At 59.2% G+C, this 20,731-nt stretch overlaps 1 protein-coding gene across 2 annotated transcripts in view; it reads left to right on the top strand.

Annotated features, from left to right (window-relative positions):
* The first annotated feature begins 1,628 nt into the window (after positions 1 to 1,628).
* OSBPL5 (oxysterol binding protein like 5) overlaps positions 1,629 to 20,731 on the top strand; it is an 89,839-nt gene continuing 70,736 nt past the window's right edge. Inside the window, exon 1 of one of the 2 annotated variants that reach the window (XM_024346911.3) lies at positions 1,629 to 1,766. The gene's annotated coding sequence lies outside the window, so the exon portion shown is untranslated. The remainder of the gene's footprint in view (positions 1,767 to 20,731) is intronic. The other variant, XM_024346912.3, reaches the window with a different exon arrangement.

Genomic DNA, 20,731 nt, shown 5'->3' with positions numbered 1-20,731 from the left:
GCCTCTTTGACTTTTGACCTCTGCCCTCAGCAGTGTCATTTCATGAAACCCAAGCCCTGGACAGCCAGCATCAAGCAACTGGCAACCTTCCCTACTGCCGCCCCTGAGACCTCCGCCCTAGGGATAGGGGCTTTGTTTTCTTCCCTAATTCCCTTTGGATTGGCTCCAGCAACCAGCAAGTTACCAGGCAGCAGCACCTTAGCTTTGGGCGGAGTCTTCAAAGAGCAGACCCAGCAGTTGTATGTGGATCCCAGCTGCACAGACCCTCTCCTGCAGAGGCAGAGGCCTCCTGCCACAGGCCACGCGGAGCAGGGTCCCACCATGGCCCTGAGCATCTTGACTGAGCAGTTCTGCATCCCAAGGCCTCACAAGGTGACTATGGAATGGCAATGCTAGCCCTGGGGGTAAGCTTAGGGCAAGTCGGATCAGCCCACTCGCCTCCGTAAGCCGTGGGTTCCTGTGATCCGCACACAAGCGGCTGGTGCTGCTATCCCCGGGAGAATACCCACCAACTTGTCTAACGGGGTGGGCAAGGCCAGGGCTGAGACGGGAAGGGGTCTGGCTTGTTGTGGGCAGAGCACCTGCATGCTGTGCCGTTCCCCCTTCAGGTGCTGGAAGGAGCCTTCCTGGGCCGCTCGCCCTCCGCAGCCCTGCTGGGAGGTCTTGCAGACGCCCATGATAGCCAGGCTTACGGCCTCCCAAATGCACCTGCAGCGTGAAACCGTAGAAACACACGTGTCAGTGGCAGTTCTGCCTGGGGAGGAGCCCGGGGCTCTCTGCAGAGGGTCAGTTCTGTCCCTGTTAAGGTTCTGCGTGGAAAAGACTCCACGCCCTCTTGGGGTCTACCTACATCTGGGGATGCCAGAGCCCAGCTCCCAGTTTTTCTGGTCATTTGGGGACATACCATAGGAAGGACCTGCAGTGCACCTCAGGCTTGGACACTACGGATGCAAACGCCCTGGGGCCAACCCTGGGCTCACACCCAATTTAGGGTCTACAGGCAGGGAGCCAGGGGCCAGGGGAGGACTTCTCAGCTCCCATGGGGATGCTGTTTAGGGGAATTAGAATGTCTTTTATATACAAGAGAACTGAGGGGTCTAAAAAGGTCTCTGGGGGGTAGAAGAAGGTGAGGAGAAAACACAGGAAGAAATGCACATGAGGGGAGGTTCTTGTCAAAAGGGTCCTGAGAAAGACGTACAGTTAGAAACAGTGTGACTGAGGGTCCTTCTTAGCACATAAGGGGCAGGGACAACGGGCTCAGATGTCTGGGGCTCCTGAGACGGGGAGAAACGGCGACAGTTTCCTGGGTTCAGGAAGGGAGAGGAGGCGCCTCGCACCCTGGCTAGGGTGGGCTGGGGGCCTGCACCCCTAAGTTGGAGAACCCCACGAAGCTGACCCCACTCACCGCTGCCCACCCCGCCAAGCCTCCTGGCCATTTTCAGCGGAGTGTCCCGACCTCTGGCCGCCCGGGTGAGTGTGAGCCCCGGAGCGCGCGCGGGGGGTTGGGGGATGAGGAGAAGCGGCAGCCGGTGGGGGGGCCCCCTGGGCGCCCGCTCCGCGCGGCGATTCGGCCCGGGTTTTGCGGCCGCCGCGTCTCCTCCTCCCGCCTCCGGGCTCCCTGGGCCTCCTCCCTCCGCCGCGCCCTCGCTCCGCCTCGCGCGGGGGGACCATCTGCTGGCATTTCCTGCAGCCAGGCCCGCGCCGCCAGTGGAGCCCCCGCGCGCCCGGCCGGCCCGGAGCACCGAGAGCTCGCGGCACGGTAGGAGGTAGGAGCGCGGCGGCCCGGGGGGCGGCGGGGGGATGGCGGGCTGGGAAGGATCCGGAGGGCCCCGCCGGGCAGGGCCGGAGCGAACCGAGGGCCGCGGGGGGCCGGCCGAAGGGATCCAGGAGCTCGCGCCGCAGCCCCGCGGACCCTGGCAGTAGCCAGTGCGGGGAGCCACGCCGCGGGGCCGGTCGCGCGCGGGGGAGCGGGGGAGCCTGGGGGCGCCCCGGGCCAGGGCGGGTCGGCGCCTGGCGGGTTGGGGCGGGTGGGGCCCGCGAGTGGGAAGCGGCGCGCCCAGCTCGGCTCCCCACTTGGTGGGGCTTAAAGGAGCCGGGACCGCCAGGGAAGGTGGCTGGGTCTGACCACCACAAACCCTGGCCAATCAGGGGGTCTGTGTCCCCAGCTCGGCCGACGCGGGCTCCAAGGAGTCAGGTCTTGATGGGTCTGCAGGGGGTCTGGGATCTGAGTCTGGCGTCCCAGCTGCGGGCTTGGGAGGACTGCTGTGTCTGAGTCCGCAGAGTCAGGGGGCTGCCTGGATTACAGGCTAGGGAAGGACCTTGCCCACAGCCCCCATCTCTGGGGCACTGACCCCCTGAAGATATGGAGCCTTAGGGATTGTTGAGGTGCCTGAGTCCTCAAGAGGGTCTTGTGCACTTGAAGATTCCTCCCGGGGAGTGGGGTGCAGGAGGGTGGGGCAGGCAGGAAGGAGGCCGGAGTCTGCAGCCCCCCGGGCAACAGGCCGGTCCTAGGCTTCCCAGGCACCGCCCCCAACCCCCACCCAGACCGCTGGGCTGCCTCCTGTCAGAAGCCAACTGGAGTTAGGGTTTGGGGTGACTCCTGGGGGTATGGAGGGGTCACAGGGTGGGCTTACCTGCCCCTCCCTCGTCCCTGGGCTGAGCCCAGCCTCTCCCTCATCCTTGGGCTGAGCGGGTCTGCCCCGCCGAAGCGGCTGGGTGGATTTCCTCTCTTGCCGTTTCGCAACTTGCTCCCCTCTGTGTGTCTGCCCCAGTCTCTTCAAGGTGCCTTTTACAGGAAGACTTCTGTAAGGGTCCCACCCCACCTGATACAGCCTCCCAAAGCCTGGAGAAGTGGGCCAGCCTTTGGGATCCTAGATAGATGCTCTTGGGTCTGCCTGCACCAGGGCTGATCCAGATCCCAGACTGAACAGAAACCCTGCTCCCCACCCCCAGGAGTAAGGCCCCTCTGCACGTTTTTATCCCACCTCCTTGGTGCACAGGGCCTTGCTGTTCCTTGAACCTGCCAGGTGAGTGGGGGCTTTGCAGGCATCGGGCAGGTTTGGGGCAACCTGGGGTGGCATCATGTGCCCAGCTGCTGCCTTCAGGTCTCAAGCTCCAGAACTGCAGATCCTATTGTCTGCCTGCACGCGTGTGGGGCTGGCCTGGGGTGCCAGGAGGCAGGCACCGCGTGTGTCTGTCTTGCCAGGCTGTCTTTAGGAAAGGTGACACAGCAGATGGGCCGGATGAGGAGCCTCTGACCTGCAGTCCTGGGCCTGGTCTCAGAGAGGCTGCCCTGCAGATGTCGAACCCTGGGCAGCCATCCTGCATGTCCAGTGGAGGCTCCTTTCTGGGTCCAGATTGGGCCATGAATAGGCCATGTTCTTCCAAGGACTGCTTTCAGCTCTTTACAGAATACCAACGCAAGACCCCCCCGCCGGCCCCGCCCCTACCCAGGATTGTATTTACTATGCTGAGAATGCCTGGTATCAGTTTCTCTCCTGAAATCCTGGCCTCGCTCTGAACGCTGATAGTAATCTGACATGTAACGCTTGGGGGAGGGAGAAACACTCTGTGACAAGCCGGCGGGTGGAAGGGCTGTGTGTGTCTCTGCCAGCTGTGTTTTGGGGACTGGCGCTCTCTGCTGATTCTGTGGTTAAGCCTGCACACGTTTGCACACATACAGGCTCAGTGTGCAGGTGGAAAACTTACCCAAGATGACAGATGGTACATCCCACCCCCATTCCCATTTATTGTTCAAGGGACAGGTGAATCAGCCTGTGACCGCAGCTGAGAAATGTTGTGGACCCAGCTCAGGGTTCTCCCGGAGAGGCCTGGGGAGCTGGAAGCTCTGACCTCCGGGACAGGGGGTTGTAGAGGGGCCGAGGCCCAGGGGTGCACAGTGCCAAAAGGATCCCGGTCATTTTGATAGGAAGGGAGCTGTCGGGGAGGGAGCCGTTAGGTGCAGCTCCCCTTGTGGAGTCCAAGGGCCAGGTGGGTAGAAGTGCCCGCCACTTGCAGGGTTGGCAGGGGAGCCCAAGGAGTGCACCAGTGTGCTGGGGGGTAGATGTTGGGGGGTGCAAGTGAGGGCCACTGGCCTCCCGACAGGGACAGGCATGCTGCCCTGGATGTCCTCATGCTGCTTGTGACCGGCACAAAGGAAAATAATATTGTTCTCGATGCCAGCTTTGCTTGATGACTTACCGAGCCTGCAGCTTGAGGAGGCAACTGACAGCCTGAGGATGGGGCTCCTGGGCTGGTCAAGATTTTTAAAGGTTTTGGGGCCTTGGTGGCTGGGTCTTGGCCACGGCTGGGTAACCTTTCCCGTGGAGATGTATGGGCAGCTAGTGAAGCTGCTCCGGAGAGTGGTAGGGTTGGCAGTCGAGTACAAAGGACTTGGACTAAGGACCGCGTTGTTCTCTTAGCATCACAGTTGTTCTGAGCCAGGGCCTCTGGGATCATGTCCACGAGGGTGTGAGGTTGCCTTGTGCTGGCATCTACACTAAGCGGAGTGGGCACCAGCTATGTCCTCAGGACCAGGGCTTGAGGTGGGAGATGGGGAGGGGGTGGGACATGAGCCTTCTTGGCTGGCTTAGAGGGATCCAGAATTCCTAGAGGGCCTTTGTTGCAAATCTCAGAGCCACCCAGGCTGAGAGCAAATGCTTTGCTCGGCCTCCCAGCCCACCTCACATCCGGCTACTCCCTCCAGGGCTGGCCTCCACTCCCCTCCTGGCCCTACCAGCTCTTGCCTGGAGCTCCGCATCAGCTACCTAGTAGGCTCCCCTTTCGTGGCCTTCCTAGCCCTTCTCCAGCCATCAGCCAGCATGGTGTTTAAAAAGATAAACCACTTCATGTAATTTGCCCACTTAGAGCCCTTTGAGATTTGCCATAGGTCTCAGTAAGTCCTGACCCCTTTCCAGACCCCACAGGCCCTAGATGCCCCTCCACTCTGCCTCCCTTCCCCTGTTCTCCTCTCCCCCTCCCCTCCTCTCCCTCTCCCCTCCTTGCTCACAGGGGTCTGGCCTCGGCCCCGGCTTCTTTCCAGGGCCTTTGCACTGGCTGTGCCTCTACTTTCAGCCCCTCCTTGGATCTGCGTTTGGTGGGCTCCATCTAATTCAGGTCCCAGCTCGGATGCTGCCTCTCTGAGAGAGTCTCTGTTCCTGGCCCGTTACCCATTCCAAAGCAGCTCTCAGCTCTGTGTTTTGTTTTCTCTTTATTTATACTGAAATGATCACGTTTGTTTAATTGAATGGCTTCCTACGGAGAAAGGGATTGGGCCAAGCCGGTTCATGGTGGGTGCCGCTGGTGCATGGCATCTGTCCCCGGTGGGTGCCGCTGGTGCGCGGCGTCTGTCTCCATGCACAGTTGCCTGCAAGTCTGCTCCGGGCTCTCTTCCCAGGGGCTGGCACACAGTAGGTGCTCTACGGTTAAGTGAGGCACATGTGGAAAGCCATCATACTGTCTCATCCCAGGGAGGTCAGTAGATTGAGACTGGCTGCCCCTATCTAGCAAGTCCTACCCACCATGTCCTGGTTTCACCAGCATCGGCTGGTGTGGGACGTGACCAGCTCATTTCCTCCATGCTCTAGGATGGGAAGGACAAGAGTGCATGACTCTTCCCAGAGTCCCATCATCTCTGATTTAGGAATGGAGCCCTTAGGGTGTCTCACCTCCTCGGGATGCCTAATAGTGTGTTTGGTTAATGCAGATGGACTTAACTGGTCGATGGATCCCCTCTCAGCCTGCTGACACGAAGACAAGGATGAAGGGGAAAGTTGAGGCTCAACAACTGAACAGTATTCCTTCTAAATATGTACATTCTTAGGGAGTTTAAGTGGAAAATAGGGAGGAGATTTGAGGGATACCCCACCTCGGCAGGCAGCTGGTCAGGCTGCCTGTTGTGACCAGCCTGGGGTCGCCTTCCCTTCATCCAAGGCCAGGGGAGATGGCAAACCTTCAGTAAGCCCTGCCATACCTGGCAGAGCAGAAGCACCACCCCAGCTTGGAGACAGCATGCCCCTGACTGCTGGTCACGGATGGCCCCTTGGGAAGTGCCCTGTGCTTCTGAGCAAGGAGGGAACGGGCCTCCAGGCGCTCGGGGACAGCACAGAGGGCGTTCTGTCGCCCGTGCCTTTGTCCCTTCTCTCGCTGGCCCATTCTCAGCTGCTTCCTCGCGGGGAAGGGCCTTCCTCGGCCAGGGGAGGGAGAGCTCAGTATCCCGGCGTTGCGGAGGGATTGATGTGCTATTGGGGTGAAAACGGCGCTCGGTGTGGGGGTGGGGTGGGGTGGGGGGGTTGTCATTTAAAGGGGACTTTGGGGATGGTCAGCAGAGGAAGGCGTGGTGTTGGGGCGGAGCATCTCCGCGCCCCTTTCCTGGCAGCCAGCGGGATTTCTCATGATCAGCTATTGCGGCGAATAAGACAGAGTCAACTAAAGGGCGCGCCACTGTGGGTCCCATTCGCTGGGCTGCGGCTCCAGGCAACGGCATTTGTATGCCCGCCTATTAGGGTGAATGCGACGCGGGGAGTGTGGGTCGCTTAAAGGGCCGGGACTCTGGCAGCAGTACGTCCCGCTCCTGCCCGCCTATTGCGGTGAATACGGCGCAGCAGTCGGGTTGCTTAAAGGGTCCAGGCGTCCTGCTTGCTGGACTGTGCTGCTTTGGGGCAGCTCCTGGTCCTGGGCGGGAGGGGAGCACTTTAGGGAGGCTCCCCACATTGGCCAGAGGGAGAGGAGCCCCGACGCTGGCCCGTGGGGCAGGAACGCTAGATGCCCTCCTTACAGGATGAACCTCACCCCCACCCCACCCCCTGCTGCCTTAGGAAGTCACCCAAATTTAGCAAAATTCAAGCCAGAGCCAGCAGGCACCAGGGTGGGGCATGTGACCCTGTTCTGGAGGGCTGGTGGGGCCAGGGCAGGGAGGGGGCTGGGCCTAAGAGATTGATGGTGGTGATGGTGGCAGGCACCGCCTCGGATCTGATCAGAAGGCCTAGCCGAGGAAGATGCAGCCGAAATTCTTCACCCCAGGTGCCAGGGTCAGCAGAGTTTATTTGCCTCCTAAACCTTGGTTACCCCGTCTGTGAAGTGAGGCTCATGGCTAGCCCGAGATGGTCTTTGTACATAAGCGCTGGGTGAACATCAGCCATTGTGTGGGTGACTGGCATGACCTCCTACCCCACCCCTATGGGCTGCCAGTCAAAGGTTTTCACCCTCCAGCCACCATCTCCCTGGCTCAGATAGTCCTGGGCCACCCCACCCAGCCGTGGCCCTGGCCCTCTCCAGGTGCACCCTGTCTCTGCCGGCAGACCCTCCACCTCTCTAGCCCTCTCCTCTGCTCCTGAACTTGGCATTGGTCCCAGGCTGCCCTGAGCTGTCTCAGGGGACTCCTGACCTGTGAAGGGGCAGCGAGTCCATGGGAAGCAGTTGGCCTGGGCTCTTTGAGGCTGCTGTCCTCACCTGTAGAGCAGGGACCATAGTACATGGTGTCCCTGAGTGCAGCGGATCCAGTTAGTGGCCTGGCACAGGGCCAGGGAGAACTGGAATGCCTTAGTGTCTGGCCTGCACACTCCCTACCAGCGAGCACTTTGTGGGTTAGGTACCAGGCCTCGTTACCCTGAGGCTGGGGTGCTGTGGACGGGGTGCTGGGACTTAGCATTAATGCTCAAAGACGAGCTACAGAGGTAGTGAGATCCCCCAGCCCCAGGGACACCTGAGAGTTCTACCTCTTCCCTGCGCCCGCCTCAAGAACATACCTGTCTCCTGGGCAAAAACCAACCCTCATGTTTCATTCTCTGTGGCCTCAGGGTGCGTGCACACTCTCGCCTGTGCCCTCACCCTGCTGTCCTTGTGTTCAGAGGGTGGCTGGCCCAAGGGCTCACAGCATCTGACAGGCTCCCCTCTGAGACGGAGGAAATGGGGCCCCAAGAATGGCAGGGTCGTGGTGCTGCTCCTCGCTGGGCTTCAGTTTCTCCATCTTTAAGGCACCCCCATCCCTGACATTTGCCCGCAACCCCCACACCTGCTGGGCTAAGGCTCCTGCACACGGGCAACACCCCGGCAGGAACCGAGAAGGGAACTTGGACATCCAGAGCTCCCTCTTCACTCCCGAGGCCCTGGCTTCTCCAGGGGCTTCTGTCCATCTGCTCCTGCTCCGTGAGCTGTTTTATGTCTTGAGGATGCACCCCAGGTTTTATGCAGAAAGAAGCATCCACTAGTTTTCAAAGGTTTGAGACTGAGTGATTGGAAATCTTTCTCGTCCTTCCTCCCTCCCTCTCTCCTGCACCAGTGTGTGCAGCCCAGAAGAGGTCTCATGTGTCACTGATGCTCCATGAGTCTAGCTTCTGCACGTGGGGTGTCCCCGTGGCTGGTCCTGGGGCGGTGGACTGGCCTGATGCTGCCGAGGACGCCCCACTTTCCCACAAAGCTCCACCCTGCTGTCTTGCACATCCTGGGGCCAGGACAGGAAGAGCGCTCTGCAGGTCAGAAAAGCAGGTGCCAGTGTGGGCACCAAGAGCCGTTTGTGCTTTGTAGGAGCGCGTGCTCCCACGTGGCACCCTCTGATCTCCTTGGGGCAGAGGAAAAGAGCAGCCAGCTTTGAAGGGAACCCTCGCCCACTCCAGCGCCCATGCTGGGTTTCTACTTTGGGCCCAGCTCCTACAGGAGAGCACAGATTTCTCTCGCTCTGAGACCTAGATTCTGCCTCGGAACGGCACAGCTGTCCCCAAGGGGCAGGCCGGGGCAGGCTGCTTCGCCACAGGAGGCTGGGAGAGTTTGGAGCATGAAGAACACCTAGAAACGTCAGGATGTGGGCCCCCTCTGGAAACCTGAGGCTGAGGCCGCTTCGGGACAGGGCCTGGTTGTTTGTCCCATTACAGTGCCACAGTGGGTCATCTTCCCCAGCCCGGCAGCCAGGCTCCCACGAAGGCTCACAGAGAGAGGGGGACAGAGGTGCTCTCTGTTGGTGACTGGCACCCAAGGGTGCTTGGCCCCAGTGTGCTGCTGAACACACACTGCTGCCGTGGTCGAGGCTGTCAGGAATCCCCACCCTCGTCCCTGCACCGAGTGCAGCTATGTGGCTCTTTCCTGCCCAGACCCTCCCTGCTGGCAGGTGCCCACCAACGGCCAGAAGAACCTTCCGGCTGCTGCAAGCCCAGCAGGCTGGGCCAGTTTCTCGCTCATCTGATTGTTGTGAGCAGAGGAGAACGAGTTACTCAGTCCCCAGCCGGCCGAGGGCGGGGCCGCCTTTATCTCTGCTCCGTGGGCTGCTGGGTGCTCACACTCTAAAGTGATGTGGGTGGCAGGAAGTGGCCTTGTGGCGCCCACCTGCTGAGCACAGGGCTGGCCTGTGGAGCCACCCCAGTCAAGCTGGCTGGGGCTCTCCTGCCCCTCTCTGTGTTGGCACAGGCCCTTCCCAGGCCTGCAAAGCCTGCCTCCATCAGGGCGCTGCCTCAGTACCAGTGGGACACCAGACATCTAGGCTACCTAGCTTGGTGCCCAGGCCCCCTCTTGGCCTCCCCGGGTCTCCTGGGGACGTCACCTTCTCCTGGAACCCTGTCTCATCAGGGTGACCTCTCGTAAGTCCAGCCTCCTTCCTTATCTGCCCCTTTCCATCCTTTTACGGGTCAGGGTCTCTCTGCTGCCAGGCCCTGACTCCCTTAGATCTGGGCCCCGCAAGGCCCACTTTTTCCCACGTGCTTGGGAAGCACCGCTTGCTTTCCTCCCTCGTGGGCCTTGAGTCTGCTCCCATGTGTTTGGCCTGGGTGTTTTGCACGGAGGCACGCGGCTCTCTGATCATTAGTGCATGAAGCCAGGTGCCCTGGGCCGTAAGCACCGCCCTGCAAAGGCGTCCTTCACGTTCTGACCTGTGCGAGCTGGGAGCTTGCTGCCCTTGGGGGCCCTGAGGAGTGGCCCGTCTGACCTTGTGGACGGGGTGCAGTGCTTGGAGCGTGGGCTTAGCGGTTGGCAAAGCAGGTGGGAATCCCCACCCTGTGTGGGGCCATGGGCAAGTCCTAAAGCCTCAGGCCTTAGTTTCCTCGTCTGTGAAATGGGCCATTGCAGGGCCAGTCTCCTGGAGGTGCCTCGGGACGTGGTGGGAGCATGAGCCAGCTCACCGTGGGTGCCGGCCCTCGGCCTGTGTGGAAGTGGCATGGGCTCTCAGAGCAGGGAGGGGCCACCTCCTATCACGCCTATATCGTTAATGAAAACGTTTATGCATAATGAATGATTGTGAAAGATCTAAACACGGGAACCATGCAGAATAACAGAACCAACCCCAGCATCGTCAAGGTCCTGGCACCTGGCTGTATTTGCTTTAGGCGTCTTTCAGCATCTACAAGCTGCGTGTAGGGAGGGCCCCAGAGCTCGATTCTTTCCCCAGAGCCGCCATCCTGGGTTTCCAGGCTCAAACTCCCAGGCGGGCTTTGGGCTTTACTATATATGGATGGATCCATAAACACACGCAGACAGATGTCACGTGACCACTGACTTCCGCTCACATCCTTCTTTCTGATCGTGTTAAGAGTCGCAGAGAAGTCGCAAAAACAGTAGTTGACCGCCCTCTGCAACCTCTTCTTGTCTGTGTGGTTCTGTATTCCTTGTCCATTTTCCTTGCTTTATGCACATAAATCACACGGATTTCCATCCTTCGGAAGGACATTCTGGTAGTTCCATTCCATCCCTGGAGCAAGCGTTCCGGTTTCCTTGGGCATGGCCGAGGGCACTCTCCCGGGGGACTGACCTGGGGTGGGGTCAGCAGCCCAGCGAGGTGTGGCCTGGTCCCTCCTGTGCTCAGTGCTGACTTCCCTTCCCTTCCCCCTTGTCCCAGAGGGAATCATCCCTACCCCTACCCTTACTCTGCCTCAGCATGGGGCTGTGGGAGGAATCCTGGCCCCCAGGGGACACACCATACAAAGATGTTTGCCAGGGCCTCTCAGTGACCAACACATTTTGTTAATTAAAACCAGAAACACAGGCTTGAGCCTGAGACTGAGGGCCTGGGCAGGGTGGGGTCCGGCTGAGGTTCTGCAGGTCTGCTCACAGCCGGTTCCAGCACAGCAACCCCTTGCTGAAACCACACGTGTGTGGCCTTGCCAAAGATGGGGAGACGGGGCTTGGGAATACCAGCCAAGCCCCAGACCCGCGGCATCTCCACAAAGCTGGGTTAAATGGAAGTGAACTGTCGGCGTAGTGGCTGCTGCCCTGGCCATCCGGCCGCTTCGGACATGAGTGGCAAAGCTGGGGTGAGTGGCAGAGCTGGGGTGAGTGAGTGGCAGAGCTCGGGTGAGTGAGTGGCAGAGCTGGGGTGAGTGGCAAAGCTGGGGGGAGTGAGTGGCAGAGCTGGGGTGAGTGACAGAGCTGGGGTGAGTGAGTGGCAGACCTGGGGTGAGTGGCAGAGCTGGGGGGAGTGGCAGAGCTGGGGGGAGTGAGTGGCAGAGCTAGGGTGAGTGGCAGAGCTGGGGTGAGTGGCAGAGCTGGGGCACCCATCCCCCCTCGGTGCTTGGGATCACCCCAGGTCACCAGCTGGGAAGTGGCCCAGGCAGATTTGAGCCGAAGTCTGCCAGGCTGTGCCGGACATTATTCCTGGAGAGGGTCCCTGTAGCACCTCCAGATGTGTCAAGGGAGAAATCCCTTTTTCCCAAGGAAGCTGGTGCTGTAGCCCATCTGTCCTAGGAAGGCCCTCCTGGGCTGGTGTGTGAGTTTGCTGGAGTTTCCACCACTAAGCAGCCCAGACGTTGATTCTCTCTCAGTTCTGGAGGCTGGAGTCCAAGATCAAGGCCTTTCAGGGCTGGTTTCTCCTGAGGTCTCGCTCCTTGTCATGCAGATAACCACCTTCTTTCTCCCTGTGTCCTTGCAGGGTCATCCCTCTGTGTGCCTGTGTCCTCATCTCCTCTTTTTATAAGGACACCAGTGAGATTGGACTAGGGCCCACCCTAATGACCTGTTTTAATTTAATGGGCTCTTTTTATTATTATTATTATTATACTTTAAGTTCTAGGGTACATGTGCACAACGTGCAGGTTTGTTACATATGTATACATGTGCCATGTTGGTGTGCCGCACCCATTAACTCGTCATTTACATTAGGTATATAGGGAGCTCTTTAAAGACCCCATCTCCAAGTACAGCCACTTTCTCAGGTCCTAGGGGCTGAGACATCAACACATGGATTGAGGGGACACATTTAGCCCATAACCATGGGTAGTGGAGCAGTCAGACTAACCCTGGGGCCCCCGCACTGCCAGGCGTCTCGTCAGTGGGTTCTGTTTTTATCCCCTGTGAGGGCCCAGCATTTGCCGGGAGTAAGATTTTGATGTGATCAGAGCCTTCCGCACCCATGAGTGTGTGCAGTGTTCTCAGATTTCACCTGCTTGAATCTTGACTGTTTTATGCCTTCCCAAGAGGCCTGGCTCAGCTGGAACCTGGGCGAGCTGTAGAGACCCCCGCTTGGTGAACGAAGCGTCAGCAGGCACATGCTCACCCTTCCGGGCTCACCCCGCCTGTGCCACACGCCGTCAGCCACTCTGTCCCACCGGCAAAGCGGGCGGGGAGGCCGGGATGTGGGTGACTCGGCATGTTTGGGGTCAGCAAGCCCTCTACGACACATCCTGCTACCTACTGGCAGGTGCTGCACGCAAGGCCGTGCTCTCCAGGTCCCAGCATCCTGGGCCAGGATCTGTGGGCTGGAGTGTGTCAGCCGCCCCTTCACCTTTGCCCTCTGGCCCAGTCTAGCAAACACCTCCTACAGCAGCCCTCTGGACGCCATACAGGGCCTTTCCTCCCAGGGAGAGTGGATAAGGGGCCACACACCAGCGGCGGTTTGAATGCCATGTGTTTCCCGGGCACAGACCTTCCTTGGGGGCTGCGGGCCTGCCCTGGGGCTCCCTGCTGTGCGTGCGGGGCTGACGGCACTGTTGGGGAGCTGGTAACCCCGGGGCTCCCAGCTGCAGCCACCTTATCTGGGCTGCATTCATACGGAGCCTCTGCTATCCAGGGCTCTGACAAGAACTCCAAATGTAGCAAAAAAGAAAATGAAAACAAAAGACTTCTCCTGAGCAGCCGTAGTGGACACCCACCCGTCACCCGCAGCCGGGCCTGGTGGGCCGCTCGGGAGTCGTGCCAACTTGGGGCTGTGCTTCCCGGCAGCTTGAGCCTGTGGTCAGTTTTGAAACTGAGGTTTAACGAATGACCTCAGGCAAAATAACTGTCCTCCCGCCCTGTTCATTATTTTTAAACTGTGTCTGCTTTGAATGTGCAAGGAACATGCTGTTTGTCTCTGGTGGGCGCCTGTTCCTGGCTGTGGCCATTCATTATTCCTGGGCCTCAGCCCTAGCGACGGTGCTGGCGTCATCAGCCCCCGCAGCTTGCCAGAGCAGGAATAGCCCCAGGAATTTGTGACCTCAGGCAGCCACATCTTCAGGCTAGAGGGGGCTTTCCCACACAAGAGCAGCTTATCCCATGGAGGCTCAGATCTTTAAACACATTTGCCCTGTTCCGTGCATATCCCAAAATGCATTACATGCAACCTTGAGGTCTACATCAGAAACACTGGAACCCTCTTCCTGCTGACTTGTGTCATTATAACAGCTAATTTTGATAATGATTAACATGTATTTTATGGAGGCTTTTGGAATGACTTATCTCCTTTAACCCTTGAAACAACCCTATGCCGTAAGTTCTATTATTGTCCCCATTTTACAGGTGGGGACACTGGGGCTCGGAGAGGTGAGGAAACCTGCCCAGAGTCACCCACCACTACATGACAAGACTGGGATTGGAAGCAGCTCACCTCGTAGCCGGGACCCCCTGGCGCCTAGGGGATGTTGCACTCTGTGGGCTGTTGCTCCCTGTACTCAATGGCCCCAGACTCCTCCTCTTCTCCTTGTTGGAGGGGCTGTCAATGCTCATTCCCGCCCACTGCTGTCTAGGAAACCAGATGAGTAAGATTGTTAGAAAAGTGAGCAAACCGGGAGCGGACGGACGCGGCAGGAGGACCCAGGAAGTGCCAGCGAGGCATGAATGAGACCTGGCACGTGGTATTCCATGATGCTTGATTGGGCTGTTTAGAGGGCTCTTTACTTTTCTGTGTTCTTCATTCTTCTGTTTCTCGCTCAACATCCAGTGTGGATCACACGGTATTGACAGCCAGCAGCGTGTATCAAACGCCCACTCGCACCCAGCTCTTCCTGGAGGTTTTGCAGGCACCGGCTCTGTTCACGCTTAGGCGCCCTTTCAGGATAGAACCAGGCTTAGGGGCGCTGCGTGCCTCGCCTGAACCCGAGCCCATCGCGCCTCGCAGGCCGCTCCCGATAATCCTGCAGGCCCCCGCTGCTGTTCCACATGGGATCCCTGGAAGGGGACCTGGTGAAAACCAAGGCCTGGTCCCTGCCCGCAGGAGAAGGGAACACAGGAGCCTCTCGGTCAGGAAGGGGCCCCACATTTTGAGCAGCTTCTGGCATTTTTAGAACAGCTTTCAGTGTGCGCAGACCACCTTGGCAATCCAGTGTCACTTATACTGTTATTTAAGACCTAGATCTTTAATAAATCAACTCACTTCTTTTTGAAGTACCTTTATACCTAGAAGACATGTTAATCATTGCTGCAGTTAAAAAATCAACGTCACCTGTGATAAACTGCAGGTAACTATGAAAACATGCACCATGAACACGAACCACTGACTACGTGTTAGCTTTTGTGTGCCCTGGCCACATGGACTCACATTGTTTGCTGTGAGCTTTGCGCCCAGGGCCACCCTGCCTCCCTCAAATAGAGAGATGAGCAGGGGCAGAGCCACCATAAAGACCCATACTCTTGTCCCTTGATGTAATCGGGAGGCTGGGAAGAGAATGCAGAAGGCCTCGCTTTCTCACTGTGACCTAATGGTGAAGGCCGCCTGTACTGCTGGTGTCACCAGAAGCCTCGGTGACGTGCACACTTCTGAGCTGGCTCGAGAGGCAGAGGGGGGCCTTCAGTGGCCAATTCCAGGGGATTTGAGAACGGGCCCCTCTCCAGGAGCAGCCGGAGGAACAGGCAGCTGTCGGGGCTGCAAAGCCCGCCCCAGAGAGGCAGGAGAAGGTGACCCCAGTGACGGGGCCCATCCAGGTTCCCAGCACAGTGTGGCTGTGTTGCCTGGAGACCCCTTCCCACGGGGCAGACTGGCATCTGCCGAGTCATGGACCATTCTCCGAGGAGTCACCGGTTTTCTTTTTGGATTAATGCCAGGACAGTGTGTTCAGCGGGGATCCCAGAGGGGTGTAAGAACCGTTTTTTTGTGCCGTGGGGAAAATAAAGGTACACGAGGCTTCATCTTCAACCCCTTGGCTTATCATGGGAAAAAGGGCAGGGGTCGGTTTGGATGCACCCCCAGCACATGGGGAGTGGGGAAGACAGCTGTGCTGGCAGGAAGCGGCCAGGTCAGGCTGATGCCGGGTCTGTCTGGTCACCTGCTGTGTGAAGTGGGGACGTTTCTGCAGTTTCTTCATGCCGGTGGCAGAGGGGCTGAGGAAGAGGCGTTCACACCTTTGGCCAGGCCCTTCCCTGCTCCCAGCTCTGTACCCAGGGCATGAGTGCTCTGGGGCTGCCATAACAAATGACCACAAACTAGGTAGCTTAGAACAACACACAGTCATTCACAGTGATGGAGCCCCGAAGTCTGAAATCCCAGTGCCGGCACGGCTGCGCTCCCTCCGAAGGCTCCAGGGGAGGATTCTTGCTGCCTCTTCCAGCTCCCAGGGGCTCCAGGTGTTCTTTGGCTCGTGGCGGCATCACTCCGATCTCCACCTCTGTCTTCACGGCACATTCTCTCCTGTCTGTGTCTCCTCCCCTGTCTTTTCACACGTGGACCCCAGGCATTGGATGAGGACCCCATACAGTGACCCTCTTTCCAAGGTCAGGGTCACAGGTACTGAGGTAGGACTTGGACACACCTTTCATGAAGACACAATTCAACCCTCCACTGCCGGGAGAGGGTGGCCACAGCGGGCAGCCCACCGTGACTCCTGGGAAGACGGACTAGGATTGGAACCTGTAGAAAGACCAGGGGTGGCATTCTGGGGCATGGGGATGACATCACAGATGCAGGCGTGCGTGATCACAGTCGTGTTTAGTTCTAGGGAGCAGGGGGTTTTTCATTTCACAGATGAGAATAGTGAGCCTTTCCAAGAAACCAGGAGCTGCCTGGGACACCCAGGCTGTCAGCAGTGAGCTGGGAATGAAAGTTGGGTGTGGCCACTGGGGAGACCCCAGGGAAGGGAAGAGTTCTGCTCCCCCCAGAGGCATGTTTCTCCAGTGAGCTCTCAAGACACCACAGGCCGCTGGCCTCTGTGTCTGTGGGGCAGGACACCTTGATCCCCTGGCCTCCTGACCCCTGTCTTGCCCCTGAGATGGTTTCTGCACGCTGCTGACATGGCAGCCCAGCTTGGATGGGCGGGACATGCCCACCTAGGGGCTGCTGGGCTCCTCCCTAAGGAGGAGGAGCTGCTGGGTTCCTCCCCAAGGCTGCATCCTGGTCCCAGGTGCCCGGAAGACAACCTGGGACAGGCCTGTGGTTGCATCAGACATGTTTACCTGGGAACCAAAAAACTTTTTTTTAAAAAAAGCTGTCTTTAAAAAGTGAGGGGGAGAAAAGCACCGTCTGCTCCCCCCGGGGACTTGGGACCGTGGCTCCCGAGGGCAACTTGCCTTTTTGTACTGGCTCAGACTCAGGCATGCGGTCCTTCGCCGAGAGCCTCCTGCCTGGGGCAGGAGGGCAACACTGCCCTCTTGGGAAGCGGCAGCCATGCCAACAGGGGAAACAGCTGCTGGTTGGCTTCAGCATCCTGATTTGCTGTGTGTGTGTATGTGTGTGTCTGTGTGTGTGTGCATGCATATCTGTCTGCTTATGCATGTGTGTGCATGCATGCATCTGTGCACATGTGTATGTGTGTGTGCCGTGCATGTGGTTGTGTGTGTCCATGCATCCGTGTGTGTGTGCCTGGGAAGGGGGTAGTGAGCAGTCAGGATGAAAGAGGAATGCAAGGCCACCATCACACTCTTGCATGTCAGTACCTGGCACACAGGGAACACTCAGCAGCAGCCACAGCTGGCCCTTGTGCCCCGGGCTATGTGGTGCCTGCCAGGGCAGTGACCACCCGTTGACTGGTCAGTGACGGGGGGGTCGTTTGATGATCAAAGAGGAAGAAGGGACAGGGCGCAGGGGCCTCGGGGAGCACTGCTGTGTGCTGGAAACCACACGTCCTGATAGGACCTGCCTCCCAGGACGACTGTGAGGACCAAATCAGATCAAAGGAGCCTGGGCAAGGCTGCAGCGGGCACCTGCTGCTGCTGCCTGACGCATAAACTGTCCCCACGGCCTGCGCGGGCGGTACCCCTGCCACAGGCACACATGAGCAGGGGAAGCTCATGGAGCGGCAAGCACTCTGGTCCTGTTGATGGGGACAGGGAGGATGCTGGCAAGAGGGTCAGCCACAGTCACAGCACCCACTGCCTCCCTCACCAGAGCCCAGTACACTGCAAGATCTTGCTCCTTTCCCGGCCATCAGATAGGGTAGGGGTGCTGGGAGGTCTCCCAAAGGGCGACTGCCCCCCCAGCCCACGTCTGTGGGAACAGAAGACAGCTCTGGGGGGCCTGACTCGGGCCTCTGCTGCATTCTGGCCTTGGGGGCTTCCAGCGTGGTGGTGTGGATGCTCGGGGGGCCCTGGACAGTGGGAGAGCCATTCTGATAAGGCTGGAAGCTGATAAGGCTGGAAGCCTCTGGAAAGGGCTATTGCTAAGACACAGGGCTGGAGTGGCCGGGAGGTGGCTTTGGCAGCTGATATGTAAAGGTGGCTCTGTGGTGGGCCCAGTGGGGAGGTCAGGGCTGGGGCAGGTTCTGAGCCTCTGGGGGTCCATGCTCTCTGGAGGCTGCAGCCCACGGAGGAGACCTGGCCGGCCCCTGCCAACCCACAGCAGAGGCTACTCAGCTCCTCTGCGAATTCTCCAGCTCATCCTGAGTCTTAATCCCCTTATCTTAATAACCTCTTTTATCTTGTGCCGGTTACTTGATTTTTCACCTGTTTGAGCCTTTTATCTAGCTGGTTGTCACCTTTGCCTTCTTAAAAACCCTTAGCCTCCCTCTGGGAGATGCAATGCTGCTATCATGCCAATTTCCTCTCCTGCTTTGAGGCTCTTCCAAAATTCTCCTCTTAAAACTCCATCTGGGTAGTGGATTTCCCTTCAGTTTGTGCCTTCAAGAGAAATCTGTGTCCTCTCCTATTTGGCTTCGTATGATAGAAAATGTCAAAGATGTACAAAAGTGCAGAGGACGGTGCCCCCGCCCTGCCGTCATGGAAGCCGATTCCAGACAGCGCCCCGTCTCCTCCACCTGGACAGCCACTGGAAAGAGACTCCGCACTCACCTCCGTTCCTCTCTGTTCTGTGACCTCTGTTCTTCCATCTTGTTACCCGCCTTCAGGGCTGCCAGCAGGAAGGTGTTGGGGGCAAAGTACGTGTCATGGGAGGGGCACTTCCTCTCCACCCTCCCTGATTCCTTGGCCCTTGCCTCCCCAGGTCAGGGGTGGGGGCCCACATGTCAGCGTTGGATAGTTGAAGGAGTAGGGAAGGTTCTGGAAGATCCCACCCCGATGCCCCTCATGACCTTGGGGAGTATGTAGTGGGGTCCAGCCCACCTTCCCAGAAGACAACTAAGAAAGTCAGCAGGTGCGGTTTCCGACCTGCTCCCCGGGGAGTCCCGGCTGTACTGTATACACATCGTGGTCAGACTCCCCCAGGAGGCATTCATTGGCACCTACTCCATGCTCGGGCACTGGGGGTGCAGGGAGAGCTGTCTGCACCATGCAATGGGAGCCTTTGCAGCCAGTGTGCCAAGTCTGGGTGCTGGGGGCGTGCGGAGGATGAGGAACAGGAGAGTGACCAGGCAGGAGCCCAGCTAGTGGCCCCAGAGGTCCTGGGAACCGAGGGCAGCTCGGTGAGGCCAGGGCCATGGTGGGCGTTCAGTCGCAAGAACAGGCTCCTGGTGGTGGAGACCCAGACAAGACGGAAGGGCCCGGGTCACGCGCATCAACTCCCACTTGCCGAGGCTGGTCCTGTTCCTCCCCAGCGCCTTTCATGCCCCTGTGCCCTGTCTAGGGCCACGCCTGGCCTTCCCTGCCCCGACGCACCCGTGCGTCCCTGGACACGCTCACTCCCATAAATGCCGCTGCCAGCCGTCCGCCTCTCTTCCAGCAGATATTGATTACAGGGGGTTTTAGTCCCAAGGGTAAATTTCTGGAAGTCCATCCCTGGCTTAAAGGACACGCGAGCACTTGGCGCCTCGATTCAAGTTCACAAACGGCCCTCCGGAGAGGTCAGTGCAGCTCTGCCTGCGTTGCTCCATCCCAGCCTCGATTCGAGTTCACAAACGGCCCTCCGGAGAGGTCGGTGCAGCTCTGCCTGCGTTGCTCCGTCCCAGCCTCGATTCGAGTTCACAAACGGCGCTCCGGAGAGGTCGGTGCAGCTCTGCCTGCGTTGCTCCATCCCGGCTGGGCCTGCACGGGGCTATGTGCCCATAGCAGGGCTGACTGGGCTGACCCACAGCCTGGGGCACGAGGGAGAGGCTGGAAGCAGGCCTTGTCACCATGGGCTGGCCTCGGCTGCGGCTGTCCTGACCCAGGCTGCTTGAGGTCAAGCCAGGTCGGCCAGCAGAGGCAGGAGCCGTGCCCAGGCCCATGGCAAGCCCTGTGGGACACAGACTGTCAGACACATCCAGTCCTGGAGCTGGCGCCCACTCCCCCTCCTCCCAGGGCCTCTGCCAGCATCCTGCTGGGTGGGCCCGGCCCAGCCCTAGCCCCTGACTCTGGAGCAGGAGTCCCAAGTCCAGCACTCAGGCCTCACAGAGGCCTTGCAGCCCTCCCACCCGCCTGGTCCCCTTGAGACGGGGTGAGTCACACGGCTGTGGTTCTGCCTTGGGGAAAAGTGAAGCCCAGGACGTGAGGGTGACTGGGAAGGATCCCAGGACAGAGCTGGGGCCTCGGCCCGCCCAGAGCTAACAAGGTGCGGGCTGTGCGTGTAGCTCAGGAGGGTTGTGACAGCTGCCAAGACCCCCATGCCCTCAGCTGAGCCACCTCTAAAATCCCAGCCCCTCGTGAAGACCAGAGCTGGGTGTGCTGGGAAGGGGCATGAGAGGTGAATCATAAATAGAAACGCCAGCTCCAGCCACGGCGAAGGGGCTCTGGTTGCCAGGGACCCTGCAGTCTGCTGCCCCGTGCCAGGCCGCTTCGGGACAGGCTGTACAAAGGCCAACTCAGTCATCTCCCAAACCCCAGAGGGGCCCCAGGATTGTCCCCCTCCCCAGAGAGAAGCCTGCAGCCTGGAGCCGGCCTCTCCCCCTGCACTCAGGCGCGGCTGTGTGCCCAGCGTCTTAGCAGCTCTGCAGAAGGCAAGCGACGGAGTGCCCGAAACTGGGTGCGATGGAAACCGGGTGCCAGAAAGACACCGGGTGCCTCGTCCCAGCCATGCCGTGACAGGGTCCAACAGCCGTGCCCACAGGCAGGGGGCTTCTGACCACCACGTCCCACCCAGCCTCTCCTCAGGCCAGAATCTCCACCTGCATTCTCTCCGTCCCCCACTCTCAGAGGTCCCCCCAAATCCTGTAGAGGAATCCACAAACGAGACCCCTTTCCTACCTTCCCGTGAGTTCCCCTCCTCGTCTGCCCTCACCTCCCCCGGAGTGAGCTCTGTCTCCTCAAAGAGTCCCACAGGCCCTGG

This window comes from Pan troglodytes, chromosome 9, assembly GCF_028858775.2.
Source record: "Pan troglodytes isolate AG18354 chromosome 9, NHGRI_mPanTro3-v2.0_pri, whole genome shotgun sequence".
Classification (NCBI taxonomy): Eukaryota; Metazoa; Chordata; class Mammalia; order Primates; family Hominidae; genus Pan; species Pan troglodytes.
The sequence above is the reverse complement of the archived record's forward strand: the minus strand, read 5'-3'. Positions and strand labels throughout refer to the sequence as shown.